This window comes from Planococcus citri, chromosome 3, assembly GCF_950023065.1.
Source record: "Planococcus citri chromosome 3, ihPlaCitr1.1, whole genome shotgun sequence".
Classification (NCBI taxonomy): domain Eukaryota; kingdom Metazoa; phylum Arthropoda; class Insecta; order Hemiptera; family Pseudococcidae; genus Planococcus; species Planococcus citri.
This window is the reverse complement of record NC_088679.1, coordinates 9,933,511-9,949,894: the sequence shown is the minus strand read 5'-3', so window position 1 is coordinate 9,949,894 and position 16,384 is coordinate 9,933,511. Positions and strand designations below refer to the sequence as shown.

Genomic DNA, 16,384 nt, shown 5'->3' with positions numbered 1-16,384 from the left:
CCAAAGAAGTACAGATGAAAAGTCTGCACAATCGAATAGTTGAACAGAAATTCCTTATATCAAAGATGGTGCAATACTTTATCTAAGAGTACTAAACTAATCCATTTTTCATGTCGACATGTTGATGTTAATGTTGATGTGAAATTCGACATCAACAAATACATCCACAATATCAACATCATATCATCTACAACTCCAAACTGTGGAAAAGTGCCTAATTTCATCAATGCCCTAAAAAATTTGTTTTCCTCATTGAACAAGATCATATCTTTGAATGTTTACTAAACTTTTATACACTAAAACAGTAATTTTAATTTTGAAAAATTGGTCGACATACCTAGTTGTAGATGTAAATTTCGAGCATCAAATTTTACATCTACATGTCGAGATGGCATGTAGAGATATCAGAAATAATGAGAAAATTTTGAAACTTTTCCTTTACCTGGCTTTTGTACGGACAGAAGATTCCTACTAAATAATTAATTGATCGCTTTTCCATCATTATGTTGGAAAAAAACGTAGTCGATGTAAATGTCGACGTCGACAATTGTTGTGGGGGCAGGCTTCAGTTAATCTCTCTAGTTCTTATTATAGTAACATAAGTAGAATATTCTCCCACAGTAAATGTACGCTGAGCATCCTAGTATTGTCATGAGTTGGTGTGGTTACTATATTTCATACTACCTATGTTTATCTGATTATGCATGTGACACACTAATGCTAATTCCTTATGTTTCATGTACTTCAACCAAGAATCACACCACACTACCCATCTACCAGTGGTGGAACAACAACTTCGGACCACAGTCTAATCAACAGCATATTAATAATTACAACTAAGTATATGTTAAAATTAAGCGAACTTAATAACGTTACAATATTGTCAAGTTGTGTAATGTTAAGGTAGTATAATAATACAGAACCTCTAGGTAAGTTATTGTACCCCCATATTCCAGTTCCACAATAAACTAGCCCCACCCACGAGATGTTGGGACTGGGAAACCCTCACCTGAGTAGCACAAGCAATGCCAAAGTCGATGGAAAAGGTCACTTGTTGACACGACATTTGTTGACACCAATGTCGATAAAATGACGAGTGAGAAGTTTATATCAAAATTGTCTGTTGTCTCCCTTCATTTTTTGTCTGGACAAGGTCTTGACATTGGTGTCATTTTTTTGAGTCTAAAAGAAGCAAATTTTGACTGTGCCCAAAACTCTTTTTTGATTCAAGTAAAATTATTTTCAAAAATATTGCACCCTAAAAAATTTTTTTGAAAGAAAAAAAGTTGCCCTCGGAAGGGATTGAATCTAGGTTGCCACTCACTTCTGTCCGGTGCTCTAACCACTAGACCATTGCAGCTGTTAAGTGGAGAGGCCTTAAAAGAATATTCAGTCCATCATATTCTGGACTTAGAAAATTTTTCTTACTGTATTGTCGACTTAGACATCGACAAATGAGTCGGCAACACTTCGAAATTTCTAAAAATATTTTATAGATCTTGTAATCGACATCAACTTCCTCATCAATATTAACCAGATGGTTGATGTCGATTACAAGATCTACAGAAGTATTTACTTGATGGCGACATTTTGTAGGTACTTTTGTAGACCGTATAATCGATACCAAAATTCAGGTCATCTTGCCGATGCCAAAGTTGATAACAAATTAGATCGACAAAAGTAACTATACAAGATCAAAATTTTGTAGATGTTTCTGTCGATCTTATAGTTGACATCAACTTCGGATCGACAAGACGACCTGAATTTTGATATCAATCATGGGTCTACAAAGGTATCTACAATATATCGAAATCTTGCACATAACTGTAGATACAAATGTAGACAGCAATGATGACCGTCAGCATTTTCATCATTGTTTTTGAAAATAGTGTCAATTTTTAATCAATTATCTTGAACGTAGTTGGATTAACCTCTTTGTGGATAATGCTCCGACTTTTTTCAATCAACAATCAATGTAAAATCATGTCGATACTTTTGTCGAGGCCACTGACGATCTCGTCAGTGCTACGCGGGCAAAGATAAAAATGAAGTCTGAAAATACAAACTACCTAATCCTATGGAGCTGAGATTAAAATAAGGAAAGAAAGAAATCTCACCAAATTACTACATACATAATATATGTACCTAATATAAGGTTGGTACCATACCATTCTCAAAAACACCATAATACTTAATTTCTCTCCACCAAACCGATTCTTTGAAAATAGAAAAGAATTATAAGAACACAGGTACCTTACTCGATAATGAAGAAAAATACTACCCAGCTTGCAATCCAATACCTTAGAGACTCGCAAAGGCGAACCAGGATTCGAAAGTAGTCCTTTTACAAGCCATTACAATATAATTATACCTATGCCATCGAACAACCATCTGCACAGGTATATACCACCAGCGTATTCTACAACCATATTTTTTCTCTTCTTAAGTCGTATACGCAAGTTATAAAGCCGCTCACAGAAATAAATATAATCCTCGAGATATAATCGACGATAGTAGAGTATGGTGCTTTGATATACCTACGTATAACTGTAAGCATATCGAAGAGTATAAGTAAGGATAACTTATGGTTAAAGACCGGCCATAAGGAGCTGTTTATCGCGTTTTTCTAATCATACGTACATCGTGTTTTTAACCGAGTGTTATACCTCTAAATCACGCAAACGAGCAGCCGATAAGTTGAACGATATTTTTCAAAATGTCATTTTCGAGTATTCACTTGTTGATAGGGAAATAAATTTTTTTAGTCGAGATTTTAAACCCGAGCTGGCGTTTTTCGCTATCTTTCTGCACACTCTCCGGGGATAGAATGGCTTGTCTATAGATACTCGTTTCTTTGAAACAGCACTAGCCAGAAGGGGGGTTCCAGGGGGTAAAAAGTTTTAAAACTTGGTCGATTCCGCGACCCATTTTTCAATCTCGCCACTGCAATTATATTTCTATAAGATTTCAACCCTTCTTCTTCGTTTTTCGCCGCAACTTTCGTCATTCGACGACCAACTACTGTACCTATTTCTATGTGTATATTTCGCTATCGTAAATTTTCAACCATTACCATATTCCGCAAGATATATCTATAGAAAATTATCTCTTCATTAACCTATTCAACGTGGCATATTCGCTACGCATATCCATATACAGAGGACCCGATTGTACTATGTGTATATAGAGGGTGGATGAAAAAAAAACACACATAGGAACTTACTAACTGGTAATTACGCAGTTAAATAAATTGTCACGCGATTTGGTCATTATTTGTAAACGAAACATTTGGAAATTTTTAAATTGGCTTATTGCGTGAAAACACGCAATTAAAATGCAGCCGACAGTCGAATAGGTATAGGGACACGCTGCATAGGCTTCTCCTATTCATTTTTTTTCGGCCATAAAAATTTTTCTTTCGCTGAATTACGACGATAGGAATGAAAAAATGCGCATCCTAACACGATCGCGTACCACCCGAATAAAGGTACACGAAGTCCCCCCCCCCTCCAGCTACCACGAGTAATCAAGTTTCTTTTTTTATTCGTATAGCCCTTGGATTTTTTCCATATTTTTTTCACCACTTTCTACACTTACACAACGCTATCGAAAATGTTTCTTTAATAAATGATAGATAAGAAAAAGCGCTGAAAAAGTAATTACAGGGTTTCGTTCGAATATCTAATCAACTGATAGGGTGCAATTTTATACTCTTTTTCCAGCGTATAAACATCGCGGCAACTTGCATATTTTCGTCGTAATTAGGTAGGTACCTACTATACAAGGCGTAAATATTCGTGTTTGGTGCTCACATTGTATAAATGTAATGTATACATTCGCTCGCCGAGTATAAATTATAAGCGACCGTAATTGCCCGCCGAAGTGATGAAGGGGCATAGAGAAGAGAGATTACGACTTTCCATATCGACGTGATACCATTAGTAGTCGTACGATAGTACTATCGTTGTCGTCTCAACTCTTAAATTGCTCGATGAAAAATATCATCCATTATTGATGTTGCAAACGCGCCAGTAATTGTGTTTTGCTCTTTGTTCGAGGGAAATCTCATTGTTTGATTGGAATTGCCAGAGAGGGTTGAAATTGATCGATGGAATATCGAGGAATAGTGGAAGAGAGATCAGGAATGAATTTGTTTCCAGTAAAAAACAAGATAAGAGGGGGGTGTCGAGTATTTCTTGGATAAAAAATGTATATATTTACTTTTGGAGGAGAGAATTCGTCGTCTAAAAGTGATTTTTATTTTAAACCTATACTTGCTCATCTCTACAATTTCTCGAATATGTTTTTCGATCCATAGTTGAGCAACGTGGGCCTAACTGTTCATTGGAGCGAAAAAAGTGTACCACTTCCTTAATTTCCTCATAAAGTATTTTTTTCTTAAAAAATAAAATTTATAGGGGTACACGAAATTTTAGCAAAATCTGTCAAAAAAAACACACGACAAACAACGATTTCCTTCAATTTTTAGCATGGAAAATTCAACTCTTTTTGCTGTGTATAGCGCTATATGAGCCGGATTCGGCTCATTTTTGGAATGCAACTATGTTGAGACTTTGTTAATATGTATACCGAAAATCACCCGGATCCGGTTCATACAACGCTCTACAGATAGTGAAAAGAGAAGGATTTTCCATCTAAAAAAAATTCAAAAAAATGTTGGAAAATTCAACTTTTTATGCTGTGAGAGTGTTGTATGGGCCGGATCCGGCTGATTTTTGGCATACATGTTAACTAAGTTCCAACATACTCGCAAACCAAAAATGAGCCGGATCCAGCCCATACAACGCTCTACACAGCAAAAAGAGTTGAATTTTCCATGCTAAAAATGAAGGAAATCATTGTCAAACGTGTTCTTTTTGACAGATTTCGCTGAGAAATAGAATTTTATATCCTCCTGGCACTTAGTATCTGTTTCCCTGAGTTATTTTCAAAACTATTTTTATACTATTTTGTACGAATTTTGATAAGTGTAAATTTTCAACATTTGGGGGTAAAAATTCAATTTTACCAGAAATTAAACGAAGACTAAAACGATAATTTAAGAAATTGTATGGCGGTTAGTTACTATAGAACAATTTCAGATTGCACAGGCAAATCAGAATTTACCCAATATAGCTCATGTTTTCATTCTGATTCTGCTTTCAATTTTGAAATCAAATTCAACATTTAAGTAGTTATTTTTCACTTCAAAATTTATTTTAATTTTTATTTGAAATCCAATTTTAAATGTTGATTTAAAATTCAATTTCAAATGTTGATTTAAAATTCAATTTCAATTGCAATTAGTCCATTCAATTTTCAAAATTCATTCTATTGCAAATTCTCTTTTTTTTAATTAAGGTAGGTAAGTTTATTTCAAAGTAACTTATGGTACTTAATTTTAATTTTATAGATATTATTTTTAAAATTAATTTTCATTTCTATTCTCATTCATTGATTTATTTGTAATGTAAATTTTATTTTTAATTTCTAAATCAATTTCAATTTTGATTCTACTTACTTCTAGTTTTGAAATTAATTTTCACGATTTAAGTAATTAAATTTCCAATTATTTTATTTCTAGTAAGGTAACCTTTTGAGGTGGTATTACCCCATTTGAAAAAAAAAAATCAAGCTCGATTGAATGAGCAATTGAGCATGACCTGAAATCTATGTTACCAAAATTTCAAGTCCCAATAGTACATTTTCGAATTGCTGGGAAATTTTGAAAAAACTGTTAAAAACCCAGTTTCGAAGGTGATTTTTCAACTTTTTCTTGAGATTTGGAGTTTTTGAGCAAAACGAACCAGTGTGAATAATTCCTTCAATTTTACTCCCACCCATCAACAACTAGGTAATACTTAGTTTTGAGTATTTTTCTGAAGCCTCCAGCGATTTATCACTTTTCTCCAGACACTTCAAATCACTATGTGGAAAGGCGAAATGAACATATCAAATTTTCACTTCGAGATGCATAAAAAACAATGTTTTTACGCGAGAAGTTTATTTCTCGGCTTTTAACATTTCAGACTTTGAATGATGTTTTTCTTACGAAGTTGAATTTTGAAAAAGAAAAGAAAACAGGTTTGAGCAAAGTGAGGACAAAAGCTTTTGAAGATTTCCATTTCGAGAGGCATAAAAAACGATGTTTTCTATTATATTTTTTAATCCAGGCAGACTGGTTTCCCATGGCCATTCGAGTGATATCCTTTACCAAAGCTGATACAAATTCTCTGGTCAACATGTGAGTTTTTTTTTTTTTTTTTATCTCAGCTACCTTCTCGGCCATTTTAGGTTGTTAACGTAAAATTCCACGAGTTTGAGCTCAATAAAGTGAATTTTTGAACAATTCTGTAAATTCCAGAAAAAGTGAAAAAATAAAAAATTCAAAGATGGAGCATAACGAGCTGATTTTTTTTTGACAAGATATCGTCTGGTGCGTCTACACAATCGCCGGACTCGAAAACAATCTCAATTTGAACTTTTTGAAGCCTCCAGCAAGTTTTCAAATTTCTCTAGAAATTTCAAATCGCTCAGGAAGGAATGAAAATGAATTTTAGAGCATAAAAATGTGGTCGGTGTCTATTGAGCACCGTCTTTATCGTTTCAGGTGGTTATCATGAGTTGTTTTTTCGTTTAGATACTTGACCCCTGATAAAATTGTGCCTAATAAGCATCGATCAATGTTATAGGTCTCAAAGTTCATTTTTGGACCTTTCAGCGAGTATGTTAGAATTTCTAGAGAAAATTGAAAAAAATCGCTGGAGACTCCAAAATGGTCCAAGGTAAGCAATTGTTGATGTATGAGAGTTAAATTGAAGCGATCAATCGTATCAGTTCACTTTGCTCATGAAAATTTATTGGAATGTATGTATTTTATGAAGAAGTTTGAAAATCGCCCATAAAACAGCTTCCTTGAATTTTTCAAATTTTAAAAAAATTACCAAAAATCTAAAAAATGAACTTGAGGACTTCTAATTTTGATTACAAAAGTATTAGGACATGCTCTTTTCAACTAGTTTGGTTTCGTTCAAATCGGAGAGTTCCTGTTCCTGATCGAAATACGAGTAGAATACATTTGAAATCGATTTCAAATCAAGTAAGTAATTTCAGTTTTTATTTTAACGTTCATTCTAAGTTGAAAATATTTAGTTTCAATTTTGATTTGATTTTTTATTTTCAAATTTGTTTCTATTTGAAAATAAAAAAAAATTATTTTTGTGTTTCAAAATTATGCATAATTATCAAAATTGACCTTTTTTTTGAGAATTACCCAAGTACATACATAATTTTGTTTTTGAAGTGTACCTAATTTTTATTCAAATAAGCATTCCCGTAGATCACATTAGAAATTTTGGAAAATAAAATAATTGATTATAATTAGGCACCAAATTGCGAATCATTTTTGAGCCCATCTAAGGCTTCCAGTAAAAATTGACTTGAATTTGCTCTTCTCAAATGCATCCATTTGGGTAAATTATTTCTTCAAGGGGCATAATAAACTTCGCTTTTTCTGAACTTTGTGCTCCAGCCTCTAGGTCGACTTGAAATGCTCACAGTTGACTCGAGGGATCGACTTTATGTGATTGAGAAAGTCTGAAGTGATTTGCTTCACAAGTACGAGTAGGTTCTTTTGGATTTTTTTTACTTATAAGTTTTTTCAAGTAACTTTTTTACCCATCGATCCCATCTTTAATTTACAATAATTCACTAGTTCTACGTGACTCTTAACTCCGTCGAACAAACAACAAACGATACAACAGAATTAAATTTTCAGTACCTAGCCAAAGTAAATCACAGCTCTTTCCGGGACAATTCTTTTTACCTAAGTATATGTTTTTGGGAAAAATGAACATTTGCCGGTGGCCCCAAAACGGTTAGACAATTGTTAGGTACAATTAATTCGAAGAAAATTAGATGGCGTGATTATATTAGACTGGCAGATATTCAGATATTCATTTCAAGATTTACACCATATTTTTTTAATTTTTTTTTTGAAAATTTGGTGTAGAAGGCAAGTTGTTATCAACGAGTTGATGAGCACTTTTTCTACGTAGCCTGGAAACAAAAAATCAACTCCAACAACTCATAATTTGTTTGTATGATTTCAAAATTTTGTTGACCCAAAAATTCAAGTAGAATCTTTAATTATGATTTGGCGTTTCGGTGTCTTCAACATCCGGAAAAGTTTGAAAACTAGGGTGTCCGGGGAGTGATAGTACAAACTTCAGATTTAGATATAAACAGGGTATACGAGTGAAAAAGAAAACGTAAGATGAACAAGTTGCCTATTTTGAGAATTGAAGGGACAAAATACGTTTTCAAAATCTGTTGACGTAGATTCCTACTCTTAATACTTCGCGCCGCCAACTCACAAATACATGGTTAATCCTGTATTCTATAGAATCTATTTATAATCCTGTTTTTACGAAAATTGTTCGCGTGTATCAAAATAAATAAATTTATAAGTTGAGATAGTACCTATCTCAACATCTCTTCGTCTTAGTATAACAAAATCCAAGAGCTAGAATTCAATTTTGACCATGGGGGTCGGTAATACAATGAAAAATGAACAAAATTACCCATTATCACTTTTTGCCCAACTTGCAAATTGACGGAGCTACAAATGATTTTTAATTTCAAAAAATCGCGATGAAAAAAATAAATGCAAAAAACTTACTACCAATTTCGAAAAATAAACAAATTTTGTTCTGATCTTTTTTTCTCTTACTCTAAAATTTAAAAATAATTCTGAAGCTCAACAATTTTCGATTTGGTAAAAATATTCAATAAATTTACAATTTACCAGCTTCAAAAACTTTTTAAATTTTAGAGTAAGAAAAAAAATGATCATAACAAAATCTGTTTATTTTTTGACATAGTACCTATTCATGTTCTGCATTTATTTTTTTCATCGTGATTTTTTGAAATTGAAAATCATTTGTAGCCCCTTAAATTTGGAAGTTAGGCAAAAAGTCATGATACGTGATTTATTTTATTTGTTCATTTTTCAAAGCACTACCGACCCCATGGTCAGAATTGGATTTTGGCTCTTGGATTTTGAAAACGTGTATTTTGCCCCTTCAATTTTGAAGATAGGCAACATCTTCACATAGCCTTTTTTCTTAGTCATACCACGTTGTATCCAAATCTGAACTTTGTACCACCACTCCCTGGACACCTTGTAAGAGTTAAAATCTCTACTCGCGTTTCAAAAATCACATTTCTTTATGTAATCAATCACACATGCGTCACCATCAGAGTTAGTAATCAATAACAAATATTTATGATGATGAGTAAGTAATTCAATAATTTTTTGAATTTGGTATCGCGTAAGCTTCTTCGACCCACAAACCAAGAACTCAGAGAACAAATATGACCTCACTAGAGTAGGGGTCCATGCGAGGGCGTTTATGTGTTCCATATTTTTTGTACACTACGAAAACTTTCAAAAATCGGTGCTTCACTCAACATTTTCGAACATTTTGTTACCACGTTGACTTTTTCAGTTGTAAAAAGATTCTGCAACGTCTCAAAAATGATAAAAAAAATTTGAAAGCACTTAAATCCCTTTCCTCAGTAAACTTCAAGTGTCTCATGTCCTAAATCAGAGCATAATTCCTTCAAAAATTGAAAACTTTCGAATCGAGCGACTTTTCACGGTTTTCAAAAATTAACTACAAACCCTTTTCGATCACAATAATTTCCCAACTCGCGTAAAAAAAAAACGCACAACACTGTATTCACCTCACGTTTCACCAAAATGACTCCACCATCTGGCAAAATCAATCATATTTCACATCTCTCTCGCCCACTCTCCAGTGGCAACGTTTTACTCTCTAGCACTGCACCGTAAAAGTGAACCATAAAAATGACCCTTAAAACGAGATTAATTAAAGATTACGCGCGATACGCGGCAGCTTAAGAAATTAAACGAAAGGGAGACCTCCGCTGCTGCTAGCCAGTTCGCAGATTTAAATTCCAAACTCCATAATTCGTAATTTTTTTGCAACCGTGTTCGTCTTAGCGCGCGTAAACTAATATGCTTTTATGGGCTGAAAATTCCGCCTCGTAAAATACATAATTTCTCGTCATCGGCGAATATAGCCAGAATTAAACGACGCCCATGGATGACGGCAGGGTGCGGACTAGAACGTGTATAACCTCGCGTTACCCATAAAAATAGTAAGCCGTAAATTCCAAAAATGTGTAACAGGTGTTTTTAACGAAGTGTAGCCTCGCTGCTGGCTTTTCACTCGTATAGTCGTCGTCGTCCTGTACTTTAGTATGCCATTCGTGTGTTTGATTATTCGCCAAATTAAATCCACCTTCCGTTCGTAGTACTTTTTTTCGCCCTGTTCGTTGTTGTATATTTATTAACTTAATAATAAGTATTTTGGATTTGAATGAACTTAAGTAGGTACTCATTTACAGGTGAGCCTCCATCGCATATCTAATCAAATTAATTGCAGATTTGAGCTGTTATTATAGAAAAAGGAAGAGAAATTAAAAATTTTATGAGGTATTGGATGATAAAATAATTAATAACTCGTATAGATTAATTGTTCGTACAAATTTCAGTCCATTTCAGCAACACACCCCTTGATATTTATCAAAAAAAAAAAAAGAAGCGGGGCTTTGAAAAAAATTAAAATCATCAACTCCGAGTAGAAAATCTTTCATAAAGTCTATAATCTTATTTTCTTCGAATCACCTAATCGTACATTGTATCATAGTATTCCCATTTTCTCTCCTATAACGCCAACTATAGCCCCAGGAAAAATCCACTACCTTATCGGACTTCTGACCCATTTTAAATCCAATCTCACGGCACGTGCGTTTAAATCGTCGAATTTCGCTTTGTTAGTCGACTTTGTACTCGACCATAATGCATACCTACGCATTTAAAATAGTGGCCATTTTTCGTTCAAAACCAGCAATCTTTTTGTTTTCTTTTATACGATTTCTTTACCGCTAATTTAACATACCTAGTAAAAAGTTTAATCGTTTGAACCAACGTAGTACACGAGAAAGAAAATCAGGAGAAGAGGAAAAAAACCTGAAAACAATGTTCTCTCTTTTCCTAGTTTTTATATCGTTTTAAAAACCTTCGCTTTTTTTTATCGTAGTGAAAAAAAGGACCTAATTCGACGTAAACAGTTTTTTTTTCTTTGCGATTCCCTAAGGAGAGAGAGAGAAAAAAAGGCGAGAACATGAGAATGAGACAGGGAGTGAGAGGGAAATTACCTAATGGTAATGACATATTCAAAGCACTTTTTCTTTTAACTAATTACTTTCACTTTTTTCCATCAGTTGGCCGGCTTTTGCTATTTAAAACGCACAATGCCGAGATTATTAAGTTTTTTAATGAAGAAATTTATTTCAGCGTAGATTTCCCAAAGCTTTAAGCTTAACTTGGCCTATTTCTAGCTGCGATAAATTTACTTGGCCAATTTTCGTCGCCTTGTTAGAGATCTCAGTGTATGGTAAGTTTTTTTAACCAGATACTTAAGTATTTTTATATGCATTTATACACAATTTGAAACCATAACTGTTGCATTATCGAACAGATAATTGAGCAATGAAGTCATTTAAATCATTTTAAAGTCACTGAACAAAAAAAGCTGCCAAATTTTATGAACAAAAAATAACCCTTTAAAAAAATTCATAATGACTATCTCGATATAGATAGTTCTATGTCCTACTGGCGCACAACCCGCCTCTCCTGTAATTCAAACTTCAATTCCATAATGCTCCTGTGACTGAAATGCATCAATATTGAATCACTATCAGCTCCTCACCAGACTAGAATCAATAAGTAATAAAATCCTTCTTGGAGCACAACCCGCTTGCCTTAGAATTTTGAATTTGAATTTTATTTTGCACCAACGTTGATTAAAATGTACCAAAACATATTAGATAACTGCCTTCTCATCGCCAAATTATAACCAATCACATCACCAGTTAATAAACGAATGGAAATTCAGAATTTCAAATCTTCCTTGTGCACAACTTACTTTGATCTGGCACCTGCATTTTATAAAGTTTCAGAAATTTTTCAGTCATTTTTTTAACCCCCGTTTTTACACCATTTTGTATGAAATTTGCATTTTTCATATAATTTTTCAACATCTGAACTTCATGGAACTGGAGTAAAAATTCTAATTTTACTAGAGAGAAAAAAACTCTCAAGACATCTGAATAAGAGAAATCAAACATAAAATCTCACAGTTTCTGGATATTTACAAAACAATTTTTGAAATTTTTGATTCATTTTTTTGATACAAAATTATTTTTGAAATTTTTGAGTTCATTTTTTGAAATAGGTAATTTAAACAAATTTGAAATTTTTAGGTAACCAACACTTGTTTTTGGCCAAATTACTCGTACAATGGCATGGATTTGATAAAGAAGCAGCCTCAGTTCAACCAGTACCAAACACTCATCCATAGTGCTGATTTCAAAGCTGTTGTGAACAACCACTTATGCCCAGAATGGTTTAATAATTGGGATTGCATAAACTCATCTAACAAACTCAGATCCATTAAACCTTCAGTCAAATTCTGGTCCACCTCCTACCATATCAACTGTCAAGAGGAAACATTTGTGTGTAGAATGCATATTGCTGGACACTCAAAACTTACCCATGCCCATCTCCTAGAGAAAATACCTCCTTCATTTTGTACTTTATATTCTATCCAAATCACTATCCATCACATTTTAATTGACTGCCCGAAATGTTGCGAATTCAAAAATAAATTCAAGTTACCAATTATAGAATTGCTGAGTGGATGAGGACATGGAAAATAGCTGCAAATTGAGGGAAATCAGTGCACGTTGACTTCTCTCTACAGACCCACCCCTACCTGCCGATCAGTATCAACAATGCAATTGTGCCCTACTCCAACTCTACTAAATACCTTGGTATGCATTTAGACTCAAGACTAAACTGGAGCCAGCACAATCGGATGAAAAACTGCAGATAAAAGAAACAAACCATCAGCTAATCGCTGTGTTATAGTCGGGAATATGGCCACACTGCTAGTGTAACTAGCTGTTTTCTCTCTTTTCCCCTTTTGGGTAATGGATGACGTACTCGTGTACAGAGTCCATATGTTTTACAGTGGAGTCTCGATAACTCAAACTCCGTTAACTCGAAAACTCCGATAACTCGAAGCAAAGTCTGTTTCCCTTCAACTCTCCATAAGACTCAATGTAAAATTAACTTCTTTACCTCGAAGTAAAAAGTCCAAAAACTCCGATAACTCGAAGTAAAATTTTTGTAAAAGACAAGAAAAAACCTCTGTAAGTCGAACGTTGCCAACGTTTTGCCTCTATAACTCGAATTTCTAGTTGAAAACACTTGTAAATTCAAATTTCATTGATACAAAACTCTTTCACATTCACATATCGGTTATCCTCAATGGTACCTATTGTACAATCTCATTCCATACTTTACTCGTACATAGGTATAATGGTATAATATGTTTCCATTTCATTCTGGTAAAAAAAAAACGCTCATCTAATTCAAAACTTTGCTTACTCGAAATATACCAAAATTGACCTCTTAACTCGAATTCCGATAACTCAAAAACTCCGATAACTCGAAGTCAATTCCTTCTCCCTTCAGCTTCGAGTTATCGAGACTCCACTGTACTATCATTACTTTTTCGTCACGTAACACGAATGCTCGTGATTCACGACAAGTGATCTTTGGATAAATTGTCAATCTCCGGTTAATGCGATTATTTTCCTCTAATTAAAATCTTATGCACGTTACGCGTCGTGTCATGATTTATTACTATTGTGAGTTTGGGAATAATATAACTTGGTGAATAATTACTGCCTGGTCCTTAGGTAAATATGAACAATTGGTAAAGTTATGGTCTTTTGATCTAACCGAATACAGTACAACTTATACTTTTCAACACCAGAATTTACTATATTTACCTCCTCTCACAGCTGATTACAAGAGAGTTTTTGCGGTTTTTACAAGAATAAAAACAATATCCAATAATTTATTTCATTGAATAGACATAAATTTATCAGCGTATGTACATCTCTTTCAGCAAATCTTTGAAAAAATTGAAAAATTTTAAAATTACATGAAAAAAACAACTTTTTGAAATCATGAAACAAAAATAACATCACTATCAACCCATTGAGTTCCTAACAACAATTGTTGCACTTAGAGAAATGAGTTGGTGGGGAATCGCACAATAAAAAAAAAACAAATCTTCCCGACCCTTGTTCAAACTGAAATTTAAAACTGTCTTCCAATCATCCAATCACCGATCCGCTAATGGCTTCTTAAATCGAATTTTTTTGCATATTGCTTAGCATTTCAAATATCTAGTCACTGATTAGATTATATCTGAAATACTAATCACTGATTGGATAAATACGTGTTGACGACGACGACAACGACGATGACAAAAAAAGTGATTAAATGAGGAAGCTGTACTGGCTCATGGGGCCAAAATCGAGGCTGAGTCTTGTGAACAAACGCCTGTTATACCTGGCAATAGTCAGGCTAATCTGGCTGCATAGTATTGCGCTTTGGGGCTGTGCCTCAAAATTTGAACATCATGATAATTCAAAGGTGCCAGAACATAATCCTACAAACAACAACCGGAGCATACCGATACGAATGAAACGCTGACCTCCACAAGGGCCTGGGAATCAGCTACATCTCCGAGTAAATCTGCAGGCGCGCTGAATGGCATGAGCATAGTCTACACAGCCACTGCAAACCCAGTGCCATCCAGCTCTTGGACAACTCTAATGATATGCGCAGACTGAAGAGATTCAAGCTGTCTGACCTTCCAGCTAGAAGAATCACCATGTGAAAAGACAAACAGCAGGGTAGCGGTGTCGTCGTTGGGCGCTCTCAGCCGGAATTGGTGATTTAGTGAAAAACGCTGATGGATGCCCAATGTGGCAGGGATTGCGGAATTTGAAAAAAAAAAGTTACCAATTACTGATAAATTATTAGACATTCTATCTGATGACCCAGAAACTATTGCCAATTCTATTTGAACTGCCGTGCTTCTCTCCTTTAAAGTAAAAGTAAGTAAATTTTCAATTTTTTCTAATTTTTAAAATAATTTTTAAAGGCTATAGGTGGATAAGTATGGCGAATTTGCCCCCGAGAGCTTCAGGGTTGATATCTGCATGGAAGGTGGGTACCCTTGAGCACCTTCCGTCACGAAAGTTTCAGACCCCTAGACCCCCCCGTTTTTGAGAAACCCCCCCCTTTATGAAATTACAATAGAAATTTTTTTCTCAGCCCCATGTGAACCGATTTTTTCGATTTTTTGTTATGTTGTAAATATCCATAAGAGGTATCCCCACAAAAAATTTTCACCCCCCTCCCCCCATATTTACCCCCCAAAATGACGTTTTTTAGCTTTATTTGCCCGTTTTAGCTATGATCATGATTCTGCACAAAAATGGGAATAGCATTTTTAAATGTGTTTTCGACCCCTACAAAACATATATTTTTTTCAAAAAAAAATTTTTGGTGGGTCGTGGTCAAAAATTGAAAAAACTAACAGAGGGGGTAAAAATGAATTCTGGTGTAAATTATTGTTTTTGGTAAATGAGGTGTCGTTTCCATATGAATCGAACCCGCCGAACACGAATATGACGTCCAATTTAATGCTACCCTCAACCACACCCCTCCAGTGCCTCTGCCCCCACCTCAATTTTTACTATTATATTAAAAATTGAGCTATATAATAATATTGGTGTCGTTCTCATATGAATCAAGCACTCCGAACACGAATATGACGTCCAATTTAACTCTACCCTCAACCACACCCCTCCAGTGCCTCTGCCCCCACCTCAATTTTTACTATTATATTAAAAATTGAGCTACATAATAATATTGGTGTCGTTTTCATGTAAATCAAACACCCCTAACATGAATATGAAGTCAAATTTAGGTCTACCCGCATCTATTCCCTTCCAGGCTACAGCCAGCTACTCGAAAATGTTAAAGTTTGACCATTGCGATGTCGTTGAGTTTTCAACCTTCGTGAAACATATACCTTTAATAGTAATTGATTTGATTTGAAGTAATTATTGGTCGAGGATTGATCGGAGTTAGCTAAAAATTTTATTGTTTAGGTGGGGGAAGAGGCACTGTAGGAGTGTGAATGAGGGTAGAGTAAAATTGGATGTCATATTCGTCTTCGGAGGGTTTGATTCATATGAAAACGACACCAACATTATGAAAATATCAAAACTTTAAAAATAGTATAAATTGAAGTGGGGGCAGAGGCACTGAAGGGGTGTGGTTGAGGGTAGCATTAAATTGGACGTCATATTCGTGTTCAGGGGGTTCGATTCATATGGAAACGACACCTCATTTACCAAAAAC

At 34.5% G+C, this 16,384-nt stretch overlaps 1 protein-coding gene across 4 annotated transcripts in view; it reads right to left on the bottom strand.

Moving 5' to 3' along the window:
- Window positions 1-16,384, bottom strand: part of KCNQ (KCNQ potassium channel) — a 212,127-nt gene that overhangs the window by 49,658 nt on the left and 146,085 nt on the right. The window lies entirely within an intron of this gene.